Raw genomic sequence first — 6,000 nt, 5'->3', positions numbered from 1 at the left:
AAGATAGCCATCACGGAATAGGAAATAGTCATTTAAGAAGATGAGTGTGTAGACGATTAGAAGAAGGCTATCGAGATAATAAGATTATGCTGAAGATTTTTATAGAGATGGCATTTTTTCACGCTATTATTTCAAAATTCTGAACTCAACTAACCTGAAACTCAATTCATGGATAGAGAACAGAGCAGACGACCAAACACAAGCGGTGTCCATCTTGCATATTTAGCGCTAACGTGAGCTATAGAAACAAAGTAACTTTACTTTACTTTACTTTTCTTGTTCGTCACAATATTACTGAACTGCATTAAGGGAGCAACGATCCCGCAGTATATGACACGTCAAAGTTTAATCTAATATCTACCATCCCTCCTATTTCAACACAACAGATCCCACATAACATACATCAATCAAACACTATTCAACAAGGAAGTCTGCTAACCTGTACGGACACAATACAATAAGGAATTCCCTGAGTTTTTTTTTGAAATCCTTCAAGCCATCAATTTCTCTCATGTGGAATGGGATTGAATTAAATATTTTCATTCCCATATAAAACGGGCCACTCTCCAGCAGGCTTAGTGTGTGATGTGGGTAAACAAAACCTCTAAATCGTGTATTATGGGGATGACTCACCTGGTTTTCCTCATACATTCGTCTATTTTTAAAAACGAAGATTGCTAAATCTAATATATAAATAGCAGGAGCCGTCAGCAATCTCTTTTCTTTAAAATAAGGTCTGCAAGAGCGCATTGTATTAATCTTATAAATTATCCTAATGGCTTCCTTCTGCAGTATGAATGTTCCATTATTCTCTATACTTTTCCCCAAAAAATAACTCCATATCTCATAACTGACAGAAAATAAGCGTGACGAAAGTAAGTCGACAAAGGCGAATCAGCTGATGGAAAATCTTTCAAATACGTGAGCTCCAGAATTCAGGAGCATGAGGTAAGAGTATAAAGCTTATTCATATAAAAATGAGCAAATGTTTATGCTTCTACCTAACGCTCATGAGCAAAACCTTATGCTACATGCTCATGAGCATAAATGCTCTGGTTTTATTCATATGTCCCATTTTCATTGCAAAAAAATAAATTATTGATTATTTCGAACAAGAATGGAAAGTGATACCACATCAGATATACCAGTATCAATAATTATCCTCTATAGAAGGCAGTGGCGAGGTAGATAATTGACAACGCGGTTCTCCTATTTTTTCAAAGTGGATCTCACGATATACGATAAATAAGAGTTATGTCAGTCAACTGCCTGACATGAAATACAATCGACCCTCTCTCAAATAGACTGCCTACTACAGAAAACAATAATTCATATCCCATAAAACAACTTTTAGACCTATTTTGAAGACGCTATCATCGTACCTCACTCTTCGGCAACAGTCTACAACTGGGACCAAAAATATGACATACAATTTCTGATAGTCTTTCTCTGACAATTATTGTGAATAATCAATGCTCTTAATAATATGTTTGAGCATATTTAGACCAAAACTCTTGCAAATTATCAAGAACTAATCGCTTAGAAGGGTTGTGATTGCAGGATTCAGACCGATTTCGCAACAATTATCCGTAATTTCAGAAGAATAATCTTTTGCCAAATGTCTATAATAGCACAGTCTTTTCTCTTGTTTTCTTCTCCCCAAGATATAATCAAAGCTGGGAAATCCTAGCGGAGTAATTTGACTTTCTCTCTCTTTTTATTTAATACTCTGTCCCCCTTCAATCTATCATTGAATGTCTATAATAACATATAGAGAAAACATGGCACAATCTTTTCTTCTGTTATTTTTCTCTATGCTATAATCAAAGCTGGGAAATCTTGGTGGAATTATTTTCCTCTCTCTCTTTCTTTCCCTCTCACACTCCAATATTATTCATACTTCCTTTCTCTCACTCTATCGTCTGATCAAAACTAGGAAATCTTAGTGGAATTATTTTCCTCTCTCTCTCACACACTTTCTCCAATTATTCATACTCTATTTCTCTCACTCCACCGTCAAAAATAGGCCTATCTATAATCAACCTCCGGGATTCACATCTTTTCAGGATTGTTTTATTTTGAATCTATCGTCGAAAGTCTATAATCAACGTCAGGAAATCTTTTCGGAATATTATTAATTTCAGAGGGTTATCTTGTTTTGCTAATTCGTGATTGAGGGGGATTATTTTGGGGTTGAAAGTTTCCAACAAAATCTTTTGTCTGTTCTGTGTTTGGTCTAGTATTATTCACGACATCATTGGGGACATTTCACTTGAACCACTCTTTGTGAAGGTTGGTCCATAGTTCAACAGTAAAACAATTCCCTATCATCCTATAGTTAACAGGAAATTTCATAGTTTAGTTAATGTCATATGTGATTTCATACTATTCCAGAATATAAAGTGAGTATCTTGAATACTATAGTGAGGTCCACATTATGATGGCAGTGGAGAAAGATGGGAGAACAGCGTTGACAGTTCTCTGTTTTGTCACTGCCTTCTATAGTGGATAGCTGATACCGGTAGCCTAAATCTGATGTAATATTAACTGTTCATTCGTGTTTAAACTAATCAAGGAATACTATAGTGAGGTTTAAATTATGGAGGCAGTGGAGGGAGATAGTAGGACAACGTTGCCGATTCTCTGCCTTGTGTTGCCTTCTAAGGCCAGTTTCCGAGCTCGGGATTTCAGCTAAGTTCTAGACTTTAAAGAGCTGCAGTCAGAGAATTGGGTTCCCGAAACCTTGCGTAGTCCACGTTCAAATTGAATTTTGAAAAACTCTAAAGTTGAACACAAAATAGAATTGAGAGAAAATAGTGTTATATGTAGAGTTTCAGCCATTTTGAACTGGTAGTTCTGTGAACAATAGACCTCACGCAGTATTCTCATCCACAAGTACCTGATTGAAACTATAGACCTTATGGAAATACAGCAATAGACTGGCTTCTCCACACATCTGTGTATAATCACTTGTCAGCTGATTATGATGAATAATTCTATAGTCGGATTTTTACTCTAATATTGGCGTATGAAGGAGGCTCCTTTTTCCTTTTTTATTATCCTTGAAATGCAAAATTTCCAAAAACCTTGTATATACGTCGACGCGTAATTAAAAAAGGAAAATACCTCTCAATTTTCATGAAAATCTATTAGCGCGTTTCGTCGTAAATGCGCAACATATGAACATTTAAACATTAAGAGAAATGCCAAACCGTCGAAATGCCTCACTTCGCTCGGTCATTTATTTAGTTAGGTATGTTTCATTTTGTCAAGGAAGAACGTTTCCAATTATAGAAAAGAGAAAATGAATATTATCATAAAAACTGCGACTACACCCCGTTTTGGAAAGCCAATTCTCTGACTCCAGCTGCTTAAAGTCAAGAACTGAGCTAGATCCCAAGCTTGGAAACCGGCCCTAAATTGTATTTCATTCGTCAAGGGTATACATTTTTCAATTATTGAACAAGGATTTTCTGATAATGTAGATCAAAAATATTTTGTTAATTAATTATTATATTTCTACATAGCTAAGAAGGATCTGGCAACTTCTCGGAGGTAGAAGAGGATAGCGCTATCTCCTTTTTCGAATGATAGACAAGGATGGCAGCACCAATGTTACTCAAATACTGCCATTATAACGTGAACCTCACTTTAATACAGAAGCACTGACTCTACCGTAATGTAATTTTGCTGGTAAAATTTATTTCGGAGATTTCTGCATCACTAGTTTCTATTGGAGATCATTGCTATGTGAACTATCATGTTCGTTTTTGCAATTTTGGAGAATTTTAAGAATATTTACAATTCCAATGAATTGGAAGAATAACTAATTTTAAAATGGAATATGAATGAATATTCACTGTATTTACAGCAATAACTTTCAATTATAGTTGTACAAAATACTTTAAGCAGCATTATACAGTTATATGTGAATTTCCGGCTCAACATTTCCTTTCTAATTCAATATTTTTGAAAAGATCAAGCTCACTACATTACTGGATTCAAATTCGTTATTAGTTGTCATTGATTTATTTAGAAGTTGTATTCTTGAACAAATAATGAAAAATCTGGTGTGGCGCACTCACACAACTTTCCTTGCCGTTATGAAAATTGATCAACTGACGCTAGTGTTCCCGCGCAACTCAAGTATACTATTCAAAGATCTAAGCCAACTGGTGACAGGACAATAACGCTGCAGACACACGAAGTCTGCTATCTCTTCATAGTGAATGATTTAATAGAATCAACAGTTGCCAACAGTTTTCAATTTAGTAATCTAATTTTCTCGAACATCGATCTTATTTTCAATTTTAGGTGAAAATGTTACTTAACATTAATTGTAGAGATTTTTATGCACAATCTTTCCCACTTGGAAGTTTTTAAAATGTATCTGAAGCCTGATAATTGAGAATCTAAAATCAAACTTTGCATAGATGGGGCGGAGCTCCTGGAATTTTTACAGATATGGGACTTGTGGCAGTTGATAGAGCTTTTCAATGACTATTCTAGGTATGAATTTAATCAAAATCGTTGGAGCCGTTTTCGATAAAACCTCGAGAAACCCTGTTTTTGACAACATTTTCTCCATTTTAGCCGCCATCTTGAATTGCATTTGAACGTGATTGTTCGATTCGGATCCTTATATTGTGAGGACCTTGAGTTCCGAATTTCAAGTCATTCCGTTGATTGAGAGATGAGATATCTGCGTGTACACACACACACACACACACACACACACACACACACACACACACATACAGACCAATACCCAAAAACCAGTTTTTTGGACTCAGGGGACCTTGAAACGTATAGAAATTTAGAAATTGGGGTACCTTGATTTTTTTCGGAAAGCAATACTTTCCTTACCTATGGTAATAGGGCAAGGAAAGTAAAAATGCGTGACCCACACATAACCTTTAAAGCTGCGTTTACACCGGAGTTAATAGCACATGTTTTTAACATTTTTGTTATCAACTAATGTTGATTACAAAAGTCAATAACATCATGTTAAGTGCGTTGACACCGGAGTTGATAACATGAGTTATTAATAAAAAGTCGTCAACTTGACTGAATCAACAAAAATTTATCTTCACAAGATTTGATAACTCGTGCTTTTAACATAAAATTCCTTGTTATTAACAAGACTCATGTTATCCATCGAGAGTCGGTAAAGATCAAAGGAAATGTGTTATGTTAATGACAAAAGCCTCTTTTATCGCATTAACTTTTGTTGATAACAGGTTACTATCTTCCCCGAAACCCCCTCGCCAAGAATCCCTACCCTACATCTACAGCTGTTCCCTGATAACTACAGCTGCAGACAAAACACGTGACAAAGTTATCATATTTTGTTGATAACAAAACTAAATGTTATCAACTTTTGTTTTAATCTCTGGTGTGAACGCATTATAATTTATTTACATTAGATCAGATGAAGATCATTATGTTAATGATCACACACATGTTTCAATTTGAAGTATTTTGAAGACAATTTTTTGCTTTTTATTCCGGCTGTTATATCATATGAATACTCTCGTTAAATTAAATCATATGGGAGTCAATTATATTGATAACAAGATCTTGTTAATAACAAGGAATTTTCTGTTAGAAACATGAGTTATTAACATTTGTAAAGTGAAATTTTTGACGATTCAGTCAAGTTAATAACTTTTTGTTAATAACTCGTGTTATTAACTCCGGTGTAAACACAGCTTTAGACTTCATAACCATCAAAATTTGAGAGAGGATCAGTACAAGACAAGCTCAGTTTCCCTCTTCCAGATTATAATATCTACATAATTATTATTCATAGATCATCGTGATCATTCTATTGATAAATAACTGACAATTACTGAGATATTACATTATTCAAATGCTAATGATTAACAATAATAATTATTGATAAAGCTGCTTTTACACCAGAGTTAATTACACGAGTTATTAACTTGACTGAATCGTCAAAATTTCTCTTGACGAAAGTTAATAACTCATTTTCCTAAC

This window comes from Nilaparvata lugens, chromosome 1 (genome assembly GCF_014356525.2).
Source record: "Nilaparvata lugens isolate BPH chromosome 1, ASM1435652v1, whole genome shotgun sequence".
Classification (NCBI taxonomy): domain Eukaryota; kingdom Metazoa; phylum Arthropoda; class Insecta; order Hemiptera; family Delphacidae; genus Nilaparvata; species Nilaparvata lugens.
Note: the sequence above shows the minus strand (reverse complement) of the source record.